The 15,284-nt window shown below is 60.3% G+C and overlaps 1 protein-coding gene across 3 annotated transcripts in view; it reads right to left on the bottom strand.

The window, feature by feature from the left end:
• The window catches only part of KCNJ12 (potassium inwardly rectifying channel subfamily J member 12), a 33,170-nt gene extending 19,770 nt beyond the window's left edge, over positions 1-13,400 (bottom strand). For 2 of the 3 annotated variants that reach the window (XM_075514656.1, XM_075514657.1), the window contains exon 1: positions 12,751-13,400. The gene's annotated coding sequence lies outside the window, so the exon portion shown is untranslated. The remainder of the gene's footprint in view (positions 1-12,750) is intronic. The other variant, XM_075514655.1, reaches the window with a different exon arrangement.
• Positions 13,401-15,284: the final 1,884 nt, after the last annotated feature.

Raw genomic sequence — 15,284 nt, 5'->3', positions numbered from 1 at the left:
CAGGAACAATGTTTCGCCTTTTCATTTTCCGCTCTCGAGCTGTCTGCAATTTTCCCAGCACTCGGGGATGATTTAAAGACCTGTCTCCGGACGGGAGCGCCTTGCTGCGACGGCGGCTGCGAGTGTTTGATGGCCCAAATTTCACGTGCGCAGATGAGGACGCACTGGACACATAAGGATGGATGAGTCTTTCCCGGTACCCTAATTAGACAAGCAGCATTTGCAAGTGGGTTTTTGAGTGTTTTGAGACCTGCAAACACTTCGTGCAGAGTTAACGACTGCCTGTTTGTTACGCAGGGCTCGACAAGTGCTTTGCTTTATGGCCGATCATTTTTCCAGCCGACGGTACCAGCCTGGACACAAGATTTCCACAGACTACCTCGTTCCCCGCCCCTCTTTGCATCCCAAAACATCACTAAGGACATGGGAAAGGCATGAGGAGGACGGGACCGTGGGCCGAGCCGCGGGGCCATCGGGCTGCGACGGCTCTGACCTTCTAGCACCGCAGCCATCCCAGGCATTTGCTTCCTCATTAGCGGAAAGGTTAGGGAGAACGGATCGGCTCTGTGCAAACTCCCCGCGGTGCTTGCATGACGCAGGCTGGCAAAGGCAGCTCGCCCCAATGCTCGGGCAAGCTCCAGCCGAAAAAAAAAGCAGGGAGGAGAGAGCCACGCTGCCGGCTTGCGGTGCAGGGGTGCCCAAATCAGAGGTCCTGCAGCAAGAGCCTGTGCCCCCCGCCCTGTCCGCCTGCCCCTGGGAATCCCATGCTGGGGTAAAGCAGAGCCCGTCCTTGAGGCCGTACAAACTGCCTACTCTAAGAGATGCCCTCAACCCCTTTCCCGGAGGACAAAGGCTGGTGTCACCCGCTGCGGTGACCCCAGACGCTCATCGGGGATGCTGAAGGGCTTGAGAAAGGGACACCCCCCCCCCCCCAGAGCTGGAGCGGGAGAGGCAGCATTGAGGGCAATCACATCTCATTCAGGGACCCGGCCCTGGGGAAAGGAACCGCTCCCAGGTTTGGGCAGGGCAGCCGCTGCCGCATGGTTTGTTTGCTTTCGGGACGGAGCAAGCCAATGACATTAACCTCCCGCTGTAAAGACCCCCCCCCCCGAGCAGCTCATGTACGGGACAGAAAGGAGCCATTTAATGCCCCCCAGCACCCAAAAGGAGCCAGGGCCACTCTCGGGGCCATCCCAGGTGACCGAGCCTGGGGCTCCGTTAGTCCTTGCTGGAAACCCCTCTCCGGCCGAAGGGCTTTCTCCTCCCATTGCGTAACTGCGCTTTGTCAAGCAAACCCAGCTGCTGGCGATGCATTTTCTCCAGCCTCGCTGCTCTCCCGCAACGTTGTCCTTATTCCTTTCACTCTCTCCGGACAGTCGCCAAAGCACCCGAAGAGGGAAAGGAGAGAAAAACCCAACGCTCGTCCTACCCGTAAAGCAAAACCCGGGATGAAAAAGGGGGGAAAAAAAAGCACAGAGCGGTGTCAGGTGCCTCTCCCCAAGCCATCCCCTCCCAGTTTGCCTGTGGGGGTTTGACAAAAGTGCTTTTCGGCTGACAAAATGATTACAGGGTGCCGAGACAGTAAGTTGCACATGGATTTCTTTCCTGCATTTCAAGCAGGGCGAGGACGCGGCTGCAAAAGCAGCTGCACTTCTGGAGGGGTCGCGGTGGTGGGGAGAGGGAAGAGGGCAGGAGGGGGGATTTGGGGAGAAGAGGAAGGAGGGATCTTTTCTGCTTGGAAAAAAAGGAAGGGAGCGTGCACAAGTGTGCGAAGCCAAAGGCAGGAGATGCTGCAGGTCCCTGTCGGAGCGGGGATGGGTTTGGGAGGATGCCGGTGCCGGTGCCTGGACCAGCCCGGAGTGGGAAGGGGAGAAGCTGGAGCCACTGTCCCCCCCGAGCAGGATCAGCTCCTGTGGCCTTGCTACAGGGGGGGTTCGGGCAGCGGCAGCGCCGGCAGCGTGCGTGCAGCGTGCGTGCATCTCCCCGGCGGGAACAGAGACCGAGCGGGGCAGAGCGAGGTGCCCGGAGCGCGCTTGGGCTCCCCGCGCCTGCAGGCAGTGGGTGCTGGGCAGGGGGGAGGAGGAGAGGAGGATTGCAGCTCCAAACTCAATCTGTCGGAGAACTTGGCCTGCTCCCCGTCAAGCTGAAAATAGCACATATGTAAGGACGTGCACGCAGTGCTGGCTGTGTCCTCACCGAGCGCTTCCTTCCTGCCGTGCTCCACGCAGCGCCCCGGCCCTCCGCCTGCCGCCTCCAGCCCCCCGCAGCCCCCACATCCCCCTCCATGGGCACCAGGTCTCGGGCAAGAGATTTTTTTTGGCTCCTTAGAGCATCCTTATTTCGGCAAAGCGGGGCCAGTGCGCAGATGCGGAGCTGGAGCCCGGTCCTTTCACCTTCAGCCGCTTTTCATGTTTACCACAAGGTCCATCCCGCAGCGGCATCCCCACCGTTATCATCTGGAGCGGGTGAGGATGAGCGCGGCTCACGGCGGGAGCCGAGTTTTATTAGAAACAGGCATCTGGTTCCAGCCCCCCACCACAGCTGCTGGCCCGGGCTCGGGCTCAGGATGGGGCCACGAGCGCACACGAGCGCCCAGGCAGCTGCGGCAGCAGGCGGGGAACCTCCACGAGTCCCCATTTCCGCAGACTTTATCTCCAAATCTGTTATTGGCCATGGGAAAATAAAGACATCGTCCTCCTCTGCAGGGACACGTGCTGCCCGGCCAGGGTCGAGCCCCAGCCCTCAGAGGGATGGTGAACTAGCAGAGCGTGCAGCAAGCTGGAGGATGGAGATAACCCTGGCAGCAACCAGAGTTGATTCCTGCAGCGGAGAAGGAAGAAAAGAGGCCGAGCTCCCCACGGACACCGGGCACAGGAATAATGGGAGAGTTTTGTGGGACATCGGCTGCAGCTCTGAGCACGGCTCGTGCAAAGCCCCTCTCCTCTCCCGTCCCTGCTTTGAATTCCCCCTAAAGAAATGTCCAGGGCAAGTACCCCAGGATGGAGGAAATACAGGGTTTCTCTGACCGAGGCTTACGGGGTGGTAACTGGGGGATCTAATAAGTGCAAAAAAGCAAATAACACCAGGCGCTGGGGAGGGATGTACAGGCAACCTGCATGGCGCTTCGTGTACGGCAGAAGAGGATTTTTACCAGCACGCAGGCTGTCTTGTGCTCAGCGTATTCAGGGTGCGCTATATAGCCACTATAGGATGATCTCCTAACCAGAAGGAGCGAGCAGCCCTCCAGCCAGGCTCTCCAGCGTTCCAGGGCACGGCCTCGCAGCAGTGCCCAGCAGGAGAGGCATCGCTTTGTGAAAACACATTTCTCACCCCAAATCTCCGCTCTGCTGGGTCGTTGCTTTACGACGGTGGCTGCCTCACGCTGCAGAGCCCGGCTGGGGACAGCGGCTGGATGCCGGGGGACATCACCGGCTGGGCAGGAACCAAGCACAGCCCTAATGCACGCTCGCATCCGCAGCGCACCAAAAACGTGCCTGAGCATCGCCAAAACCCCACTGCTTTCCGAAGGCCTCTGAGGAATGGCATTAGCGAGCGTGTGGTATAAGCTCTCCTGAAACAAAGCCATTGTGGTCGAGGCAGGATCCTGATTAATTCTTTCCTCTCTTTAATTTCCATTTTTTCTCGGTTCCCTTTCCAATTGCTCAGGTAGGGCTCGGGCAAGGGCCCCACCACCGCCAGCCTGCGTCCCTGCGGCACGATGCCACCGGCGTTATCGCTCCGTGACACGGGGATGCGATGGGTGGTTGCATTTGGGGTCGATGGCGAGCCCGGAGGCACGTGGGGAGCACAGCGGGAAGGAAGCCTTGGATGGGGCAGAGGGGAAAGGGAGGGTGGGGAGCACCAAAATAACGCCCTGGGGCTCAGTGGCCAGGCAGCGGGGCCGGGGGGACGCATGGCCGGGTCCTGGCCCCGTCCACCCTCCAGCTGGGAGGACGGAGACAAGAAACTGCCGCTTACTGAAACGGCGTCGGCGCTGTTTGGTGAAACATCCCCGTTTCTCCCCAAACATCGCCCTCGGGGACAGATCGCAGGGAAAGGGGTGGGACAGGACCCCTCGGCGCCCACAAAACCCACCCCAGCGATCGCCTTTCCTGCCTCCATCAGCAGCACCTGCCTTGGCCACCCGTCACAGACACTGTCCCCCTCCACCCTTGGGTCCCCCCATCGCCCTCATCCCCGCGACCCTAAAAAGCACCGTTTTCCCCATTACGTCCCAGATCCTCGCGCTCCTGCAGTCCCCTCCGGCACCAGCCCTGCAGCGCCCATTGCCACTGATGCCACCGACGTGTCCCCAGGTCCCAGGGGATGCCGACATGCAGTGGCCCCTACGCAGGGGACAGCGCATGGATGCTATATGGCCTCGGGGACTCCTGTGATGTCCACCCGCCCGCCGTTACATAAACTGCCTGCAACTGGGACTGTTTTCGTTTGTGTTGCCTGCAGCGCTGCGCTCTTCAACTTTATTTGCATAACAAATAATTAATAATAATTAATGACTGGGAGAACGGTGCGGATTGCCAGATTTTGCTAATTAGCGAACACGCGCCATTGCAAAAGCGAAGGCAGGCGTCATGCGGCCCCGTCTCCCCAGCGAGGGCAGGCTGTGGCTGGGGACGCGATGGGGACAGCGGTCCCCTGGGACCCTCGGCCCTTCTGGGGAGGAGGAGGAGGAGGCGGGGGTGCTGCGAGCGGTGGTGGGACGGGTCAACGGTGCTTGCAGGGTTCCGGCTGGTGGCCACGTGCGGGTGCCTCGATGGGCAGCACGCAGAGCACCCGACCCCCCCGACGCAGCCCTGCACGCGTGCCATCGCACGGCGTCCCACGCCTCCCTTTCTCCCTGCCCTTATCAGAGCCTGGGACGACACTACTTAATTGTCTGATGATGGCACCGCTCCGTATAATTAATGGGAAAACCAGCACTAGCTCGTTAGAGACAAGCCTTTGCTCCAGCAGCCCCACGGCCGAGCCGTGCTGGGGACGTTCTTCCCCTGAGGCCCCTTGCAGGTGGCAGCCCCTCACCGGGGCGGAGCGGGGCCGAAGGCGCCAGGGAGACCCCGCTGTGTCACCGACGCCGGAAAATATGGAGGAATGAGGATGTGAGCAACTGGCTCGCCTGTTTGGTGACGCTCGGTGGGTAGGGTGACATGGCAGCCTCTGCCGGGACCTCGCACACTGCAGCTGCCCGGGGGCCTGGGAACAGTGACTGGAGAGGGAGGGAGAAAGGGGAAGGGGAAGGGGAAAGGGAAAGGGGAAGGGAAAAGGGAAAAGGGAAATGGGAAAGGGAAAGGGAAAGGGAAAGGGAAAGGGAAAGGGAAAGAAAAAAAAAGAAAAAGAAAAAAAAAGAAAAAGAAAAAGAAAAAGAAAAAGAAAAAGAAAAAGAAAAAGAAAAAGAAAAAGAAAAAGAAAAAGAAAAAGAAAAAGAAAAAGAAAAAGAAAAAGAAAAAGAAAAAAAAAGAAAAATAAGAAAACTGAAAAAGGAAAAAAGCGAAGCAAAGCGAAAGAAGGAAAGGAAAGGAAAGGAAAGGAAAGGAAAGGAAAGGAAAGGAAAGGAAAGGAAAGGAAAGGAAAGGAAAGGAAAGGAAAGGAAAGGAAAGGAAAGGAAAGGAAAGGAAAGGAAAGGAAAGGAAAGGAAAGGAAAGGAAAGGAAAGGAAAGGAAAGGAAAGGAAAGGAAAGGAAAGGAAATAGGAAAGGAAAGGAAAGGAAAGAGGAAAGGCATCAGATTCTCTCATCTTTGCTCAGGCGCTGCCTGCTGTCTCAGGCGAGTGCGTGTGTGCACACGGCAGCAGCGGGTGCTGGGGCGGGCGATGGACAGAGCCCCTGGCCCTGGCTGGCCGGAGCCAGCCCGCGGGAAGCAGGGCGCTTTCCTCCCCGGGAGAAGAAGGGATGAAGCCGAGCAAAGCCCTCTCCCTCTGTCCCCTCCACGAAGCCCTTCAGGTCCCGCTCGCTCTCCTTAACCCCTGCAGCATCCTGGACAAGCCCTCGGTGCCGGCACAGCCCCGGTGCAGCTCGGCATCGCTCCCGCCGCAGCTCCAAACCAGCCCCTCGCTTTACACCACCATTAGAGCAGAGCTGTGTGTAATTACGCTTCGCTGGCTCTCCTCTATAATTCCTTTGCCTCGCTGAATTGCTTCCCCTTCAGCACCACACATAATCCGTTGCACTGTAATTATACGGGAATTTTAATATCTGATGCATTTATAAGATGCACTTAATTCATCAGCCCCTTTAAGTACATTGTCATTACAGCCTTCCGTGCGGTAGGAAGGATGACTCGCTGTCAGATGGAGATTAGCTGGCCCCCGTGTGTAACGAGTTGGAGGGCGTTCTCAGCCCAGCTGAGAACCGCACTGCCAGACCCGGCCCCGGCGCAGCCGAGGTTGGGGAGCAGGACCCCGCTGCGCCGGGTGTCCCAGCCCCATGGCGGTGCCAGGGCTCCCCTGTGCTGCTGCGGAGACGAAGGGCGACAGCATCCAGAGCAGCACCCGGCCCGCCTTTCCCAAAAGTCTGAATCACCCAGCAGAGCCGGATTTGGCATTTCGGAAAAGAAGGGCCTGATCCAGCGCTGGCCGTCCAGCACTGGGGGAGGTTTATCCCTGCAGTCCAAGCACCGGGGGGGGGGTCCCCAAAGGGCTCCCCAAGGCGAGGGATCTGCATTTGGATCCCTCCAAACCCACAAAGAAAGTAGCTGCTACTGAAGGCTTATTTTTCCTGGCATTTGTTTCGGTGGCTCCTTTCCAGCCACGTCCTAAAAGGGAACCAAAGGCCTTTGAGCCTCTTGCAGCAAGCACAATGCAATGATTTTCCCGGCCTGGGCGGGAGGGATGAGCTCACCGGCGTCCTTGGTTCCCCCCGGCTTCGGGGCACGGGGTCCCTGTGCCCGGGGCTGGCTGGAGTGCCCGGGGAGGGCAGCGGGCTCGGTGGCATGCCGGGAGGCGGCTGGGCTCCGTCCCACCGAGCCCTGGGAGAAACGCCAGCTGAGCCTGGGAACAAGGGGCAGAGGGGGAGAGGGAGGCGGGGGTCGCGGGGACTTGGTCCCCGTGGGGAGTCCTGGCTCTCACTGGTGGGTGATACCGTGGTTTTTGCACTGGGATCATACTGGGCTTTCCCGCAGCACTGCAGTGATGCCCGCGCTGCCCTGCCAGGCGTCCCTGCGGGCGGGTGGCACCCACGGGTGGTGGCATCTGTCCCCAGTGAGGCCACCTCGGTGCTGGCCATGAGGTACCACAGAGGCGTAGCCCAGCTCCCGGTGGCACCGGGTGACCCCGCACCCTCGGGCTGGGACAGAGACCTGCTGGGTCCCACAGCACCGGGTGACCGCGGGACAGAGCCGGGCCCTGCGTGCCTGCAGGCACAAACCCTCCTCCTGCCTCCGGCAAGCTGTGCTGGAGCGAAGCCCTGCCGGAGCGGAGCTGCGATGACATTTTGGCTGGAGGGGGACACTCAGAGAGTACCGCCCCGAGCCCCAGGGTTGCTACCAGCACCCCAAGCCCACCCACAGCCCTCGGGCACCCGGCGGCTGCCAGCACTGGGGCAGCTCCCAGGTGCACCCCGGCATTCGGCAGCCGTCAGGCACGGCGACGTGCCGGTCCCCTGCCAGACCACGGCCTCGGCTCTCCCCCAGGCTCCCCGCTCCGTCACCCTGCGCCTGCCTGGGGACTCGAGCTGGGGGCAGGAAGGGTGCTGCGGCCAGCCTGCCGTCCCCCCTGCCCCATGTCACCGGACGACGGTACGCACGGCAAAGCTCCAGAGCTGCCCCTCACTGCAAGGCTGCTGCACCGAGCGCCAGCAGGTCCCTGCGCCCACATGCCAGACCCAAGTGGGGACACCGGCTCCGGGGGCAGAGCTCAGCCTGGACCGGGGCTTCTCCAGCCCAGGGGTATCCAAGGGGCTGGTAATGTCCCTTCTCCTCCTCCCCGTCCAGAGGGACCCTGGTACCCGCTCCCCAAGGGGAGTCACAGCCTCCTGCCTCAGTTTCCCCATCTGCACAGTGGGGCTATGCTCTCCGAGGAGGGTAGAGATGGGAGCACGGTTGGCAGAGGATGTCAGCAGGGTCTCTAACCTGACACCTCACTTAGGACTGGGGCAGGCCTCTCTCTGCTCTCCCCCTCCCCAGCCCCTCCTTCCACAGGGTGCTGCCACCCAGGAGGGATTTCGGCTGCCAAGGTCACCAGACAGATGGGGTGGGGACAGACGCCCCAGCCTTCATGCCCGGCCAGCCCTGCCAACCACCCCCTCCAGGTCCTGGCCGCCCCCTGGGGCTTGCCTACCCCCCAAGCGTGCCCCTCCATCCCCCCTCTCCCCGCAAAGCAAATATCCAGGGAGATGGGCTCCACGCTGCAGCTCTGCCGGTGGCACTGGTGGCTGAGCAGAGCAGACTGCAGCACGGCCGTTACGTAAGCCCAGGCTGGGCTCCGGGGATGTAGGACACTGGGGTTATCCCCCAGCCTGCCCGGGGACTGCCACCCCCACCCCACCTCAGCCCCAGGGCTCACGGAGCATAGGGGGGACCCCCCCGCTGACTCAGCCCGCGCCGCAAGGGGTGCAAGGGGGCTTGGGGTGGCCCTGGGGGTTGCTGTGGCCCTGCCGTGGGGCACATGGTGGTGGCAGGGGGCAGAAGCGGGGGGCCAGACGTGTGCAGGAGGGCTGTGTTGCTGTAACGGAGGGAGGGGGGCAGGCGATGGGGTGGGACAGGGCTGTGAGGAGGCGGGTGCTGCACCCACATCCCACTGAGTCCTTCTGCAGCCCTCAGCCACGACTTTCCTGAGGCTCACCCCTGCAAGCGAGAGTGCAGGGACGGAGCTGGGTGGCCAGGTTGTGACTCCTGGGTTGTGTCTCCCTCGGGGTGGTTCACGGAGCAGGGTGAACGCAGCTGGGGCAAAGGATCCCGGCCCCTTTCCCAGCCTGCACCCACCTCCTGTGTCTGTATCCCCATCCCCGCATCTCTAGAGAGGCAGCGTCCCGTCGGACAGCATCCTTGGCACTAGCATCCCTGGGACAGCATCCCTGTGGTCTCCCTCCTTGGGATCAGCATTCCTGGGAGCAGCAGCCTTGGCATTAGCATCCCCGGGTCAGCATCCCTGAGGAGAGCATCCCTGGTGCCTCTAGCACAGTCTGGGGAGCCAGGATCAGGGCTTCCCAGAGCTAAAAGGGGGATCCTTCCCCCACAGGACAGCCCCAGCGTCACCTGCCTCACGGCCCTGCGGGGAGACGGAGGTGAGGGATGGCACAGCCGGCGTCACCCATCTGCGAAGCACCCGTGCCCCGTGCTGGTGGCACAGCGAGCGGGCAGGCAGCGCTGGCAGCACCGGGGCTCCCCCAGGACCAAGCCCTACCCCGGCTAATGGACTGGCAGGGGCCTGACAGCGTCCCCTGTCACGGTGCGGGACAGGGACAGGGATTGGGAGCCCGTGATCCCCCCAGCCACATGGCTTCTCTCTGGCTTTCTGCCAGGGGTAGTCTGGATCTGGACATTTCTGTTTGGGGGAAGGGGGAAAAAATGCCCAGGCTAAGGCTCCTGGCAAATAGGAGATACCAGAACAGGGAATTAATGTTAATTAATTCATAATGACGCTGAGATAGTGATACCAGATGCTTCAAAAGTCCAATGGGGGAATCTGAAAGAGCTTCGCAAAAAACCATCGCCCACCGGCAGTCCTGCCTCGCTGCAAGCTGGGAATGAGGGAGTGAGCTGGGAACCAGGATCAAGCTGGGACCAAAGGACGGAGCTGGAACAAGGGAACAAGCTAGGAACGAGCCAGGAATGGTGAAAGAGGGGCATGTCCCAGTGAGGTGACAGGGCCACAGTCACCCAGAGCTGTGGGGGCAGCGCCGGGACCCCCCAGCCACCTGCCAGCCCTCTCCCACCCTTCTCCTTCCCACCCGAACTCAGAAGCTGGAATAGGGCCGGGGCAGCAAGGCGCCTGCCGGGCTCCGCTCCCTGGGGCTCAGGGGCTCTCTCAGCCCCTTAATGCTCATTTTTTTCTCTCCTGCTCTCCATTTCGGGCATGCTGGGTGCAGGGCAGCTGGATGGGTGGGCGCTGGGGCACCCGGGGGCCTGCAGGTGGGATGGAGGGACAGGCTCATGCTCTGGGACAGGGACACGGGTCCTTCGCCAGCCGGTGTCCTCGTGCTCGGAGGACAATTCCCGGCTCCTGCAGCGAGTCGGCAGCACAAGGAACGGATGCAAGCTGGGCTGGTTTCTCCCTTCTCATCCACAAGAGCCAGCCCTCGCCCTGTGCTGTCCAACCCAAACCGGGCTGGACCTTAGCCAAGGGGCGCAGAAGAGCCTAGAAATCGGCTCGAGCCCAGGTGCCACCTCCCCAGGGCTGGGGACCCCAGAGCCAGCGCCGGGAAAGATACGACCGTGAACTCTGCAGAAACTACGGACAAACCCCCGGGCTTGGAGCTGTTCGCCACCCTGGCCCCCCAGCCATTGAGGGGGATTGTGGGCTCCCCCCGCAGTGATACAGTGCCTGCACCCAGAGGCAACCCCCAAAATGGGAGCTAAGGGAGATGGCCAAGGCCGCGCGGGGCCCGGCAGTGGTGGAGCAGGACGGCACGGCACGGCACGGCACGGCCGGGGCCTGGCGCTGCCGTCGCTGCTTACATAAGGTGCCCGCTCTGCGTGCCACGCACCCGAGTGGCGACGGGAGGGGGACGGATCCATCCCTCCAGCAATCCCTCTTAGTGACGGCGCTCCCGCTCTTTCTAGACACAGCGTCCTCAAAACTGCCAACCCGTCCTCTTTTCTACCCGGCACGGAGGTTGGGTGAGGCTCCCGTGTCTCTCAAGCACATTTACACCCTAAAACCTGACGCCAACTGGGGAGAAAATGCCGGGTTCAAGCTCACCGAGCAGTTCCCCCGACAGCTCCTCTGAAGTTTATCCGCAGCGGGGAACGGTTCCCACCGCGCTGCCGGGGAAGCCGCCCCTGCAGCCTCGGCCGGCCGGCGGGGAGAGAGCCGGGGGGAACCCACGGTGAGCCACGGCCGTGCCCGGAGCATCACGGAGCACCGTGGCACCGTGCCGTGCGGCCGGGGGGACTGCCACCGTCCCTCCCCGGCTGGCCCCAGGGGACTCGCCATATCCCCCAGGGTCATTTCAGGGCTCAGGAAAAAAAATCCACCTTGACTTCATAGGTAAAGCAACTCTTTTGGGTAAAGAACAACAGGATTTCAAAGCGTGTCATAGAGCAGAGGCAAGAAATAAGGTGCCTTCCCCAGCAAAGCTGATGTTTTATTAAGCCTATCCAGCACGGATGGGAATGCTCGCTGTTATTCCAGGCCTGAACGGAGCAGGCGAGGATTTATTTTTTTTTTTTTTAGTCTTGTTTTCATTATTTTCTGGTGGCTTCGTTGCTTTGTGCTCACACAAAGGGAATTTCACCTGCTGTTCAGAACAAAAGGCCCCGGAAAGTTTTGCGGAGAAGGGGATGAGGGGAAGGAGCTTTATAGAAGCAAAACGAGTTGTTGCAGGGTTTGGGTTTTTTTCGCAGCAAACTGTAAAACATCCCCGGCTCTTTGGTACCTGCGGGAGAGCCGGCGCCGGCACGCGAGTCCCCTGTCCCCACCGGTGTCACCCCCGGGCTGGGAGCAGGGAGGTCTCGCAGCCCGTTGTGAGATCGGGGTCGATTTGGGGTGCAGAGGGGGCGTGGGAAGGCAATGGGATCGCTTCCCATCCTTTTCACACACAAGCAAAGTCATCGTCACGCTTTCTAAGAACAGGAAAGAAAAAATCCAGCCCTCGTTTGCTGACACCACTGCAAAACAGGTGGTTCAAAATCACAAGTGCAGGGGGGAGAAAAACCCCTATTTGGTGATTTTGTGCTCATATTTGCTGCAAAACTGACTGGGAACGAATGCTGCTAAATACACACCATTTTCCCTCTAACACTCTTTGCTCTATAATTAAGAGAGACTTCTAAAAATACAAATAGCCTCAAGCACCCAGAGAAGGCGTGCAGGTGCTGCTAACTGGAGGCACTTTAGTACAGCTCATTTTCTGGACAATTTTACTAGCCTGGCTCGCGCTCAGCGCCGATACTATTACAGTGATGCAATTATGCTGCTGCTGCTGCTGTCGTTGTCGGCTTGCTTTGCTTTTTTCCCTGCGCTTTGCAGTTTGCCTTCGAAGCATCCCCCCCCCCCTCCCCAGCTCCCAGGCGTGCCCCCCGTGCGGGCAGGCAGGTCCAGGCAGCTGGGAATCGAAGGGTCACGCCAGCGTGCGTCGCACACGCGCGTGCATATACATGTGTGCACACGCATAGGGGCATAACCCCGCACGGGCATTTCCAAAAACAGCCGGTGTGCAAAAGTTTTGGCCGAGAAAGGCAGCTGGCCGGGGGAAGCGAGCGGAAGCGAGCGGAGGCGAGCGGGAGCCCAGCGAGGCACCGGCACTCCCCGAAGGGCAGCGGCAAACCCTCGCCGCTGGCCGGAGAGGGAGGGGGGGCCACGGCATTGGCACGGTGACGGCGGTCAGCTTTGCAAAATCCCCCCTCCAACCTGGCATTTCGGGCACGGGTGCGAGGAGTTGGAACTTCACCCGTGAGGCTGCCGCTGCTGCGAAACTTCCCCGTCTTATTTCTCCATTAGGGCTGCAATAGGTGGAAGCGATTGACTCACTATGAGACTGCTGTTTTTGCCTCTGACTTGGGATTAAGACGGAGCTGGAGGAGCGGAGGAGCTGTCGCGCCGGCTCTCTGGCAAGCAGGCACCGGAGCCGTCACTTACCTCTCACTGCATCCAGCCCCCCCGGCCCTGGGGCTGCAGGTCCTGGAGAGTTAGCTGGCGAGGGACCCCAGATCCACTCGGGTTTCTCCCAGGACCGATGTTCGGCTGCTGCTTCTTAGGCACAGACCCAACCCCTCCATTCCAACCACAGGAAAAAAAAAATATATCTTCTTCCAAAAAAAAAAAAAAATTAAATAAAAAAAAAAAAGAGGGAGATTAAAAAAAAAAACCACCACGTTTTTTTCTTGGTTCGGTTTTCCCCTGCCACCCCCTGGAGAAAAAAAAAAAAAATAGATAAATCCCAGCGACCAAGAGATCCAGACTCAGGTGAATTTAGCTTCAAACTCCCTCTGCGCTTTCAGAGCCTTCACCCTCAAATGGGCTCTGGAAGATGCTGGGGGACCCATCGTCGCCAAAGTGTCATCAAATATCCTTCGGGCTCAACTCCGCTCCTGCCCGGGGAGGGTGGACTTCTTCCCTGCTCGCTGCGTGCTGTGGAGTTGGCAGGGACCTGCCCGTTTCAGCCTCAGCGTGGAGGGTGGGTGGGTTGGTTGGTTGATGTGGGTTGGTTTTCTTTTTTTTTTTTTTTTTTTTTTCTTCTCTCCGCTATTGGTTTTCTTGCTATCTGATCCTGAGCGAGCGCTGCAGCTCGCCGCTTCCCTGCTTTTTTCCCCCAGCTCCCAGCCTTTTGACAGGGAATGAAACACAGACACCCAGTGAGACAGGCTCCAGCTTCTACAAAGCTCCACTCCCTCCTACCGCCTTTGTCCGTGAACAGCAACTACTCCAACTCTGCCCGTAGACACAAGTGAACCTCTGCATCAGCACTTTCCTAATGGCTGCTTCACCCGAGTCCTTCGGCCCTTCTTCTTCTTCCTCGCTTCCTCTCCTCCACCTCGATGGCTTCCGCTTGCTTTTTCTAGCCCGGCCCCAGCTCCGACAGCCACAGCCGCGACGAAGCAACAACCCTTTCCCGACGGATCCATCTCAGCTCCCCCGCGCCGGCTGCTGCGGTCGGGGGGTTGCGGCCCCACAGTCCATCACCGTCCTTTCTGGGCGCCTTCCATGAAAAATCGATGGCGGGTACCGTGTCCCCAGAGGCTTCGCTCTGCTTTCGGCTGGTTTAAGGGGCAGGGTCTGCGTGTGCAGAGAGGAGCTGGGGGCAGGGGGAGGGCTGGGAATTGAAGCCACTTCGTTTTATTGCGGGCGGGGATTTTTTTTTTTTTTTTTTTAAGATTGATTGGAGTCCAAGTTTATTTCTTGGTGGTGAGCATTATTTTAAGCCGTTTGGGAGGCTTTGGGTGGCTCCAGGTCACCCTGTCCTTATAACAGCCAGGCCTTTTTGGAGAGGGTCAAAGTGAAACCCTGCTCCGGCAGCCTTTTCCCCCCCGCGGAAGGGAGCGGGCGGCAGAGGGATGCTGCAGTGGGCTCACAACCCCGGCTGGCTCCCAGCCAGAGGGAGATGCAAACCAGCCACCATCTGTAATTTTTGCTAGACTTCCTCCACACTCGGTCGCCCGCGAGATCCCAGGGCTGCTGCCTGCGCCTTTTTGGGGATCCGCAGGCTTCGTTCAAAAAAAAAATCACAGCCAGGAGACCTCCAGCCTCAACAGAGATGCTCAACACTGCTCGGCTTGGCTGTCACGCAGCCGGCAGGTCACATAAAAACTATAAAGCCCCCAGCACATGAAGAGGTTGCCTCCCCACCCACCCCATCTCCCTTTTGCATCGCCTCCCACCCCTTCCCGGCTTTCTCTTCACTCTTCTTCATCTCCCACCACGGGTTTGGGACCAGCGGTCCCTCCCTCTCCTCTTCCCTTCGGCAGCATCCCGCAGCAGTGACTCTCCTCATCGCCAGCTCCCATCCTCTCCCCGGCACGGCGACGGAGCATCGTGCTTCCCCTCGCCGCTCCCCAACAGCCCCGAACCCCAGAGCATCTCGGGGCGACGCCTGCAGCGCTGCCTCCTCTCCCCTCTCCACGCTAGCTTGCCCCATCTCACCCCATTGCACCAACCCCACAAATAGTGCATTTTAACCAACGCTTTGAAATTCCCAGATGAAAAGCGCTGCAGGGCCTTGTTCTGGCAGGGGTACGCCTAAACCCCCATGGATGCTCAGCTAACAGCGGGGATTCGGGGTCTGCAGATCAGAGGGGACAGCAGCTCGCACGCCGGGCACGGTGGCCATGAGCACAGCCACCCAGGGAACCAAGGGGTGACCAGCGGTGTCCTGACCCCCAAAACACTGCTCCCTTCTGCCTGTCGGGCAGCCCCTCGCACCCTGGCTTGCTCCTCGCTGCGGGCTCCTCTCCCGCCACCCCACCGTGCTCGTCGCTCGTGGAAAGCCTTCCGAATCCCCCCGCCACCCCGGTGCCAGCCCCAGGCTCCCCGCACCCGGCCCCCTGGCTCCTTCCACTCTCTCCAGCCATAAATATAATTAACGCTCCGGGCAGCCCGGAAATTGGCTGCAGGGCTGGGGCGGGCAGCTGGCCGCGGGCCAGGGCCGGGCAGGGAGGCACCGGCCGGGGCGGGGA

This window comes from Mycteria americana, chromosome 12 (assembly GCF_035582795.1).
Source record: "Mycteria americana isolate JAX WOST 10 ecotype Jacksonville Zoo and Gardens chromosome 12, USCA_MyAme_1.0, whole genome shotgun sequence".
Lineage (NCBI taxonomy): Eukaryota > Metazoa > Chordata > Aves > Ciconiiformes > Ciconiidae > Mycteria > Mycteria americana.
Note: the sequence above shows the minus strand (reverse complement) of the source record. Positions and strands in the feature narration are given on the sequence as shown.